This window comes from Zingiber officinale, chromosome 10B, assembly GCF_018446385.1.
Source record: "Zingiber officinale cultivar Zhangliang chromosome 10B, Zo_v1.1, whole genome shotgun sequence".
Lineage (NCBI taxonomy): Eukaryota > Viridiplantae > Streptophyta > Magnoliopsida > Zingiberales > Zingiberaceae > Zingiber > Zingiber officinale.
Window position 1 is genome coordinate 48,953,393 of NC_056005.1, and position 10,729 is coordinate 48,964,121.

General features: G+C 37.4%; 1 long non-coding RNA gene across 1 annotated transcript; it reads left to right on the plus strand.

Moving 5' to 3' along the window:
* The first annotated feature begins 758 nt into the window (after nt 1–758).
* Nucleotides 759–2,346, plus strand: LOC122030012. The gene is made up of 3 exons (XR_006125281.1): nt 759–965; nt 1,419–1,469; nt 1,550–2,346. It is a non-coding gene; the product is annotated as an uncharacterized LOC122030012 (long non-coding RNA).
* The last annotated feature ends 8,383 nt before the right edge of the window (nt 2,347–10,729 follow it).

Sequence of the window (10,729 nt, forward strand, 5' to 3'; positions counted from 1 at the left end):
TCCTTCACTTCTCGTGCTTGTGTAGGATCTTTATGAAGAGCAATCACTTAATTCCATAGCTCATGAGCACACTTGTACTCATCTATATGCTACACAATATTAGAAGATAATAAATTCAATATAATTCTATTTATTTTCTTGTCTACCTTCGATCGTAGCCTTTTCTCCTTGGTCCTATACTATGGCTAGAGGTGTTTCCCCTTCTTGTCCATTGGAGCTTCGAAAGGAATTTTTAATGTGGTCCAATGGTTCCAATCCATTTGGAACCAAGTCTCCAATCATTTCCCTCTAATATTTGAAATTTTCTCAATTGTATGATGGTGAGATTCGGATATCCCATCTACTACAATAAATATGAGTTTTCACAATACGTCATTAACGGCACACGTTTAGAGTGCGCTATTAATAATAATTTTTATGATATATTCAATTAAATATACCACGAATAATATTATAATTTTATAAATAACAGTGTGTAAACATAATAGACTATTAAATATATTTTTAATAACATGTAAAATATTGTATGCTGTTAAAATTAATTATTAATAGCACGTTTTTGCGCGTCGTTAAAAATACGTCGATAAAAATAAACTTTTAACCAGCGTAAAAGCGTGCTCTTATATGAATTATTTTTTGCGCACTGTTAAAAAGAATTTTTTGTGTGCATTGTTAAAAGATTTTTTTTTTTAATGTGCTCAAAATTACTCGCCGCTATCTTTTCATTTTTTTTTTTATTAACCTAATCTTTAGCCTTCCCGAAACGTCTCTTCTTTCCTCTCTGCGATCTTTTTTTATCGCCGACAAGCCGCCGACGAAGGGGTAGGCGACAAGGAGTCAACTAGCGCCAGTTGCTCGAGAGGTAGCCAGTGAGGTAGTGAGCAAAGGCCGCTCGTGAGGCAGTCGCTACCTCACCAGTGCGCGAGGTAACCATTGACTCGGCAAACGACGAGCGATCGCTTCATGTGAGCATCTCCGTCACCACCAATGACTTTATTCCTTTCATGGGGATGGGTAGACTTCTCCTTTTCCCTATTGATCTCTCTCAGAGCAAATTTGTTGGTGTTAGGATGTGATTTTTTTTTTTCTCAGAACTTTGTTTATTAACATAAAATTGATCTAATTTCCTTGTTCCCACAATTTTTTGTATTTATCGAATGGTTTAGGCGAGACCAATTTTCTTGGAGGTGTTGCCAGGGTGAAGGGTTCAACATTGTAGTATGCGAAGCCAGAGGCTGGAATTAGATTTCTTGGAGCTCTTGAACTCATGAATTTAAGTGACAATAGGCTTCCCTTTATCAATTGTTTCTTCAATTTTTTTTAACCATAACTAAATTGATTAAGCTATTGGTTTGATGTACTCGATGATAGTACAAAAGAAGATGACTTAAGGTTGTTGTTGCCTCTCGTGTTGACAGGATGAAGGTTGATGCAAATTTGGATGCTTTTGGTGTGATGATGAACCGCAGGTGGTGGATTAGTAGATTATAAATCTAATTTAATTTTGATGAAGGTTGCTGTTGGTTGATGCAAATTTGTAAATTTGTAGGAGGTTATGTATTTGGCTGACGTGGTAAGCTCTCATCAAAACTTTATCCCCAAAATTTATCCACCTTTGGATGCCTGGCCTCCCTCCGGGTGCCTGGACCGTTAACGTGGGATGGTTAGTAATTGCGCTCCAACTCAGCTTCTGGATGAACTTTAATAGTCCAAGCGCCTAGAGCACCTCTGGGAGCCCGGACCAACTGAATGTCTGACCAAGCACCCGTTTGAGTGAAACTGGTCCAAGCACTCATACCAACTTCGAGCGCTCGGAATGCAGGTGCCCGGATTTCTTTCGAGTGCTTGGACCACTCTTTTTCACCTTTATCTTTCTTGTAAAAAAGTGTTGGCCCAGACAATCATAATATGTTTATCCTGTACAATAAAGTTAGCACAATAAGATAGTAGTATTAATTAAATCCTATCTCCCCGAGATCAGGATTAGGTATGGTCTCAGCTTAGATTTATCAAATGGACCAAAGTTGGACTGACAGCTACTGTTCCCTCAACCAAGAATGTGTCCTCACTAGATCTCTCCTCTAGTTGCTTACCTCTATTTACCAATTATAGACTTAAGGTCTCTTGACCCACCGGGATTTCCTGTCAGATTTCAACCAATCTGGACTTCCTCTTGTAGATCTCAACTGCTCTGGACTTCATGTCAGCTATCAACGTAACTAGACTTCCTTCTGCTATATCTCAACCAATCTGTACTTTGTGCTAGCTATCAACCTAGTTGAACTCCAGCTTGGTGTTTCGGTCCTCTAAACCCATCAAGTCTTACATACTTGGTAAAGATGTTAGACAAATAACACATCTAAGTTTAATCTATTTGTCATATATCAAAATCTGATTATCAGTGTAATCTATAATAATAATTTCTTTTTTTTTTTTATGTAATGATAACTTAGGTTAAAGTAAAAAAAAAAATATAAATAAGCATTAAACATGTAATGCAAAGTAGTTGGTTTGAATTGATTTTTTTAACCTAACATACTATCCTCCCCATTTGGCATATATAAAAAAATAATGCAATGCATTGACACAAATTTCTAATTTTTCAAAAAAGTTAAAAAAAAATTGTAAATATTTCAACAAATTGTTTGACTAATGTTTGAAAATGTTTGAACTTAATAAAAGTGTTAGCAAATGAATAAATTTTGTACACTAAGTTTTGTAAACAAGTTTTTAAATAATGATTTTTAAATTTTGAAAACAAGTTTTTATTGCAAATAGAAAATACTATCATTTTAAAAGAATTTTTGTAAGTAATATTTTTAAGTAAATGAATTTTACAAAGGTAAAGTTTTTATTAAAAAAAACTCAGTTTATTATAGGGAGGAGTAAATAAAAATTTTTTAAAGTAATTTGAAAACAACTTTTCAAAATTTATAAAAAAATTTCAAAAGTTTTAAATTTAAATTTTGCAAAAAAGCTAACTTTGGTAAAGTATTTCCAAATAATTTTTAAAAAAATTTTAAAAAATGCCTTTCAAAGCAAATTTGTTAAAATAATTTATACAATAATTTTCAAAATATTTTACATAGAGGAATTTTTAAAATAATTCAAGAAATTTTAAAAAATAAAACATTTTAAAATGATTTTCTAATGTTTGAAAATTGAAATTTTTAAAAACATTTTGTATAGATAAATTTTATAAAATTTTTTAAAGTATTTTTGAAAACTTCTTTCACAATATTTTAAAGATGATTTTCAAAGTGAAAAAAAAGTATAGACTTAATTTGATCAAGTACTAATATTCAGTTAGAGATTTATTAAAACGAACGACTTAACTTGATCAATATATTATTATATTTATAGCCTATGCTTATTTTAATGTACTAGTATAAGCATCTAAAATCCAAGCAAAAGTCTACGCATCTCAAGTTATCCTATGTTTTGAATACACAATCAAAATAAACCTAGTATGTTTGTAAGATATTTATTCCCTAGATCTATAGAATCATGTTTTCTAAGGATTTGATCTATACTAGGGGCAAAAAAATTTTTAACACTATAGAAATGGATTTTTTTTTTAAAATATAAGTAAAGATTTTTCTTACAATTTGTAAACCATTTAAAATTTTATTTTATAATAACTAACATTCTCAGTTTTCTTTTTTACTTCCTAATGCTTTATTAAGTTAAAGGCAATATTAAGTTAAAGGCAAGTATATTAAGTTAATTGATTGATAATTTGACTGATTTGAATTAGGTTAGTCTAAAGTTTTAATTAGGTTGAATTAAGGTATTAATTAAATTGTGTTTTCAATTAAGGTTATCCTAAATTATCAATTAAGGTTAGAAAGTTAAGTTAGATTAATATTTAGTTAACTTAATTTTAAAGCTGTGGATTAACCTTTAGAGTTTAATTAAATTAATATTAATTGTTTACTTATTAATTATTTAATTTAGTTTTAAGTTTAATTTAATTAATTTGTAGTTGATTTAATTATTTGTTTAGTTAAGACTTAAGTTTAAATTAATTAATTAAATTAATTAAACTTTAAGTTTAGGATTTCATTACAGTTATATTTTAAAATATTTTTTTAAAAAATAATTTTTATTACAATTTTTATTTTTTTTTTGTTTAATAAAAAAATTTAATGTAATACGTTAACTAACTTTATGTTTAACTATATTTTAATTTAAATTAAATTAAATTAAATTTATTATAAATTTAATTTACTATAAATTAAATTTGTAATAAATTTAATTTAATTTAGTTAATTTATTTTATTTTAATTCTAATTTAATATAATTTTAGTTTTAATTTGATTTAATTTATCTTAATTTAAATTTAAGTTTAATTTTAATTTTAATTTTAATTTTAATTTATTTTTAATATAATTTAATATATCTTAATATTAATTTATAGTTTAATTTAATTTAATTTATCTTAATTTTAATTTAATTTACTTTTTTAATTATTTTTTTATTTTAATTTTATTTGATTTTATTTTAATTTATCCATATTCATCTCACCCAATCTATATTTTCATTTAGAGAATCTTATAATTTTCTGGGATGAGTTAAGTTTAAATTTCAAGGTTTGATTTGACTTGTGTTAGATTCAAGTTTAGATTTGGGTTTAAGAAACGAACATTATTTGGATAAATGTCTAAGCTATGGTGAGTGATCTGGATATCATTAGAGTAACTATTGTTGGTGCAACCTTAGGTCAAGGTTGACCTGGTTGACCAGACTCGAGTTGACTTGACTCGAGTTGTGCTTTGATGTTTGACGAGTTATGTTTGACAATGTTTGACGTGAACAGAAAAGTTGTATCTTGATGTTTTACAAGGATACAAGCTTGGGAGATTGTGGGTGCAACCCGTGGTCAAGGTTGACCTGGTTGACCCGAGGTGAGTTGACCTGACTCGGAAAAGTCCAAGCAGGGAGCTTGGCACGGGAAAAGTCCAAGCAGAGAGCTTGGCATGGGAAAAGTCCAAGCAGGGAGTTTGGCATGGTGAAAAGTCTAAGCAGGGAGTTTGGCATGGTGAAAAGTCCAAGCAGGGAGCTTGACACGGGAAAAGTCCAAGTATGGAGACTTGGCACGGAGAAGTCCAAGTATGGAAGCTTGGCACATGGGAAGTCGGAGAGGGCTCGGTAGCTCGTTCTCTGGACCGGAGTTGGCTGGACCGGATGGAAGTCGGAGAGGGCTCGGTGGCTCGTTCCTCGAACTGTGGTCGAGAGGGGGAGCTCTGGACAGATGTGGAAAGTCCCGTGAGTGAAGTGTAGACGGATAAGTCCGGTGAGTGAAGCTAAAAGGAAAGTCTGGTGAGCGGCTGGAAAGTCTGGTGAGTGAAGTCGAGGCCAGAAAACCCTAGTGAGTGAAGCTAGGTGAAAGTCCCGTGAGTGAAGCTGGGAAAGTCCCGTGAAGCAGGCAGAGTGGAAAACCCTAGTGAGTGAAGCTAGGTGAAAGTCCCGTGAGTGAAGCCAAGTGAAAATCCTAGTGAGTGAAGCTAGGTGAAAGTCCCAGTAAATGAAGCCGGGGGGAAAATCCAGATGGATCAAGGGTGATCGGACATCCGGTGTTGAGAAGGTCAAATAGGTCGAGGGAGTGACCGGATACTTGACACGAAGAGAAAAGTCCAAGTGGGTCAAAGGATTGGCCGGACACTTGGTGGGAGTCTTAGCAGTCAAGGGAGTGACCGGATGCTAAGCATGATGTACCAAGAGGTCAAGGTTGACCGGATATTGGTTTGGACTTGGTTTGGGCAAAACCAAGACCGATCGATCAGTGACCGATCCATCGATGGATCGGGGGAGACCGATCGAAAGCGATCGTGTGCCTGACGGCCTGGGACCGATCAGAAGCTTGATCGGTCCTCGGGACCGATCAGGACGCATGCAGAGTTGGGCAACTCAAAGCATTCTGATCGGTCCGGGACCGATCAGCTGATCGGTCTCCATGACCGATCAGAGACGCAGCCACCTCTCTGTAAGCGAGGTGGCTGCAGCTCTGATCGATCGTGGAGACTGTTCACAGGTTGGCTCGGGATATCGGAGGTTATAAAAGGAGATCGAGGCGAACTTCTTCCTTCTTCTTCCTCCTCGGAACTGAGCTTTGCTGAGCTCCGAAGCTTCGTGTGAGCTTCTTCGACTGAGTAGCTTGTTGGCATTCGTCCGTGAAGTTGGTGCTTTATCCGGGACTTCAGTCGACGAGAAGGCAAGCGAGTATTTGTACATTCATTGTGTATTTTGTTCTTGCTCTTCGTTGTATCTCCGTATTGCTGTTGCAAGCTATTGTGGCGAGGTTTCTCCACCCACAAGGAGTATTTATTAGCCGGTTCTCGGGGGACTCACCCACCGACGGATTGATAGGGCTCGTCCACCTTACGGACAAGCCGAGGAGTAGGAGTATCACCTCCGAACCTCGTTACATCTATCGAGTTTGAGGTTTGTCTTCTTCCTTTTCGTTTCTACGGTTTCATTTCCGCTGCGCTAACCCTAATCGTAGGAAGAAACGGGAAGAATTTGGGGCGGCTATTCACACCCCCCTCTCTAGCCACGACCATCGATCCTAACAAGTGGTATCAGAGCAAGGTTGCTCTTCGTCGAATTAACACCCGGGGGAGCACAAGCTAGAGAATGGATCAACTTGGAGAAGACGTCACGATTCCGCCCTTCTACGATCGCGATGACTTCGCGTTTTGGAAGGTAAGGATGAAGTACTTTCTTATGACTAACCTAGTTCATTGGAGTTGTGTGCAAGTAGGGTTTACCCATCCGGTGGATAAAGACGGAAAAACCCTAGAGAAGAAAAAGTGGACGAAGGAGCAAATCCACCAATCCACAATCAACGATGAGGTAACGAAAATTCTTGAATTTTCTTTACCTAATGATGTTTTGTGTAGGATAGGTGGATATAACGATGCCAAGGAGTTGTGGAACAACTTGGCAAAGTTCCATGAGGAGAACTCCACTTCAAGTCATGAAGAGGAGTCAAGTGAGCCAAGTAGCTCACTTCATGGAGGAATGGATTTAGAAGTTGAGGGCCACTCAACATCTAAAGAAGAAGAGGAGGAGAGTTCTTCTTCAAGTTCGGAGCAAGAAGAAGAAGCTTCTACCTCCGGAAGGGATGAAGAAGAGAGCTCACATCCATCCTCAACTCTAGGTAACTCAAGCCATTTAGTTTCTAGCAAATTACACATAATGTGCTTTGAGTGTAGGGAATTTGGACATTACAAGAGTAAATGTCCAAAGAGGGTTAGAAAGACTCCACCGGCGCCAAAGGTCAAGGAAGCCAGAGTCCCAACACGCAAGGGCAAGGAGCACGTGGTGTGCTTCCAATGCAAGCGAAAGGGACACTATAGGAGTCAATGTCCGAGGGGGAGGCAACCTCACAAGGACAAAAGACCGAGCACGTCAATAAGGGGAGCGAAGGCAAACCCTAAGGTAACATTTAAGTCTCACTCTTGCAATAAGACACATGCTAGTAGTTTTGTTGTAATTGTTAATAATGATAAGCATGTTAACTTTAGGAACCAATATATGTGCTTAGGTGCTAAACATGTTAGCCTAGGTAAGGGCAACACTAGAAATGTCAATTCTAGGATTAACTCATCTAAAGTTAGGGAGAACCTAGGTAGAAATCCCAAATCAACTAGACACATGCCTAGGAATACCTCAAAGAAAAAGGATAAATTAAAGCTTGAGGTATTAGAGAAAGAAAATCTAGTCTTGAGGTCAAGACTTGACTCTCTAGAAAAGGCTCTTAAGGATTTGACTCTAGGGTCTAGGGGTCAAAAACCCAAGTCCAAGGACAAGAAAGGTTTGGGCCACAAACCTAAGTCCCAAGTAGTCAAGCCCAATTATCATAATGTTCCATTCGATTATGGAACAAACCCTAGGGCTAGAAAGAACAACACCAAAGTCACAAGGGGAGTCACCCCTAGAGTTGATCTTGATGAGTCCCAAATGACCAAGGCTTCAAAGCCTAGGAGGGTCATTAGGAGGGTTACTAGGGAAGTCATCCCTAGTGAATATTTAGTGAACCCAATGAGCTCCAATAGGTATTGGGTTCCTAGGAGCGTGATTTCATCACGCTAGATTAGTTAGGGTGTGCCAACCTTACTTGAATATGTAGTTAACCTAATCATGGCAAAAGGTGGCACTTTAGGATTTTTCAAGGTATAATCAAGCCTTGAAAATGAAATTAAGAATTATTCCTAAGGTGATTAGAATGTGCCAATCAAATTTGAGGAGTTTTCTAGAGTCAATCTAATTGGCACATAGTGATCTAAAAATCTTTGGTATAAGATTCTAGGTCTATTACACTTAGGAATATAGAACCTATGGCAAAATGACCAAAATTATCAAAAATGACAACTAAGGCTAGAATTAGGTATTTTCTATACCTTTATGTGCTATTTGCCATATATTGTTTGCCATATGCCATGTCATGACATCATATTTATTTTATGATCATTTAAAATGTCATGATAATGCTTAGGTTAGTTAAATGTCATGCTTTATTTAAGTTTCATACTTTATGCCATGACATCATGACATTGGCACATGTTTCCATTTATGATACAATTATATGCCATGTCATCATCTTGTGCATTAATGATCAATGAAATTGATTTAAGGACTAAAATACAATTTGATATGGAGATCAAATTGTTATTTAGAAAAATGCATGAGAACTTAGATTAAGCTAACCTAAACCCATATCTCACATCAAAATTGACTTGGATGTGTTTGATACACCTTAGATGTGTGTGAGATATTAGGATTGTGAGTTAGGATCAAGGTGCATAGTTCTTGTACCTAGATGAGCCTAATTCTAATTGGGGATCATAGGGAAAGCTTGTGTACAAGTCATGTACATTTAGCCCTAAGATTGTGGTCCTAAATTAAAGGGTTTAAAATTATTTTAAAATTGATTTGAAAAACCTTGATGAAGCTTTTCTAGTGATAGCTCTCATCATTGAGCAAAGTGATACAAAGATGAGTTAACTTTGAGCTATTTCAAAGACTTTTGAACTTTGTATCAAGATTGAAAAATGGAAGATATTTTCATAGAAAACTATTTTCCTTGATAGTATATGTTATGAGGAATGTATCCTCAAAGTTTTATAATTTCGAATTTTCTGGAATTTTTTTCTGAATTTGAATTTCGAAATTCGAACTCGGGTGTGGACCGATCGGGAAGCGATCGGTCCCGGTCATGACCGATGAAGCTGACGATGATCGTGCCGCCTGATCTATACCTCTTCGAAATTTAAATTTAAGAATTAAGAAGGTTGGTGTTTTGGATTTCTAAAGGTTAAAACTCTCAAAGACATTGTTGGTGCAATGGTCAAGGGGAGTTGACCTTTGGGGAGTTTACCTATTAGTCGAGGGAGTTGACTTTAGGGGAGTTTTTCCTAAAGACTTAAGTGATATGGGATTATCACTAAGTTAATTGTTGACTCTAGTGTCAAGGGAAATTAAGGGTATGAAAGGTAGGTTATGAGAATAAATAAACTCTTGTCCTCGACTGTGTGTCAAAAAGGAGAAATCATGGAGTTTGAGGAGAATGGAGAATGTCTAGAGTGTCAGAAGAACATTGGACCTAAGTTATCAGGTTATGTTAACCTAACTTGATTGTTGTTTTGTCAAACATCGGGGAGATTGTTGGTGCAACTGGTAAGGTTGACGGACTGACTCGAGTTGACTCGACTCGAGTGGTTTTGATGTTTGACGATTATGTTGACAATGTCGTGAGCTGAAGTTGTATCTTGATGAGGAAAGTCACGGTGAGTGAAGTGTGGAGTGAAAGTGGTGAGTGAGTCCGGTGAAATCTAGGTGGGTGAAGCTAGGTGAAAGTCACGTGAGTGAAGTCGGAGGAGGAGAAACCGGATGGATCAGGGTGGGACATCCGGTGTGTCAAGAGGTCAAGGAGGAGTGGGATACTCATGAAGAGAAAAGTCCAAGTGGGTCAAAGTGACGGACACTGTGGGAGTCTTAGCAGGTCAAGGATGACCGGATGCTAAGCATGATGTACCAAGAGGTCAAGGTTGACCGGATATTGGTTTGGACTTGGTTTGGGCAAAAACCTAAGACTGGATCGATGCTCGATGATCCCGACATGTGGTTCCTGATGGTCAGAGCCGATCAAGCCACTCGTGGCCTAACGCGCTGCGCTACAGGTCAGGGACCGATCAGTACGCATGCCTGGGAACGGTACTGTGAAAGATTCGATCCGGTCGGAATCGGACGGATTCGGCCCGCGGCTCTATGGCACCGATCCGGGACGACCGATGGAAGGCCGCATCACTCAGGGATCAGACCAGCCGCCAACTCACTTATTTCGGGGCTTCGCCGTTTCCTTTTGCTTGCTGGTCAGTGGTGTTCGGATATGAGAGGTTATAAAGGAGATCGAGGAGATCACTCTTCTTCCTCTTCTTCTTCTATCCGTGTCAGCAGCTGAATTTGCTGCTACTGAGCTTCGAAGCTTTGTGCGTAGCCTTCGGATCGAGTAGCTCGTTGTCGTAGCTTCATTGGTGCTTATCCCTTGGTACATTCATGACAATGCAATTTGAAGTGCCAGCATATCTTGTTTCTTCTTGCGCTTGACCTATAGCGAGCTATCGTAAGGAGTGTCTCTCCACAGGAGTATTAGGTATTCATGCCACGGATGATTCATACCTCACCGCCAGGGTAGAGTATCACCTACGAACTTTCCTCGAGTTTG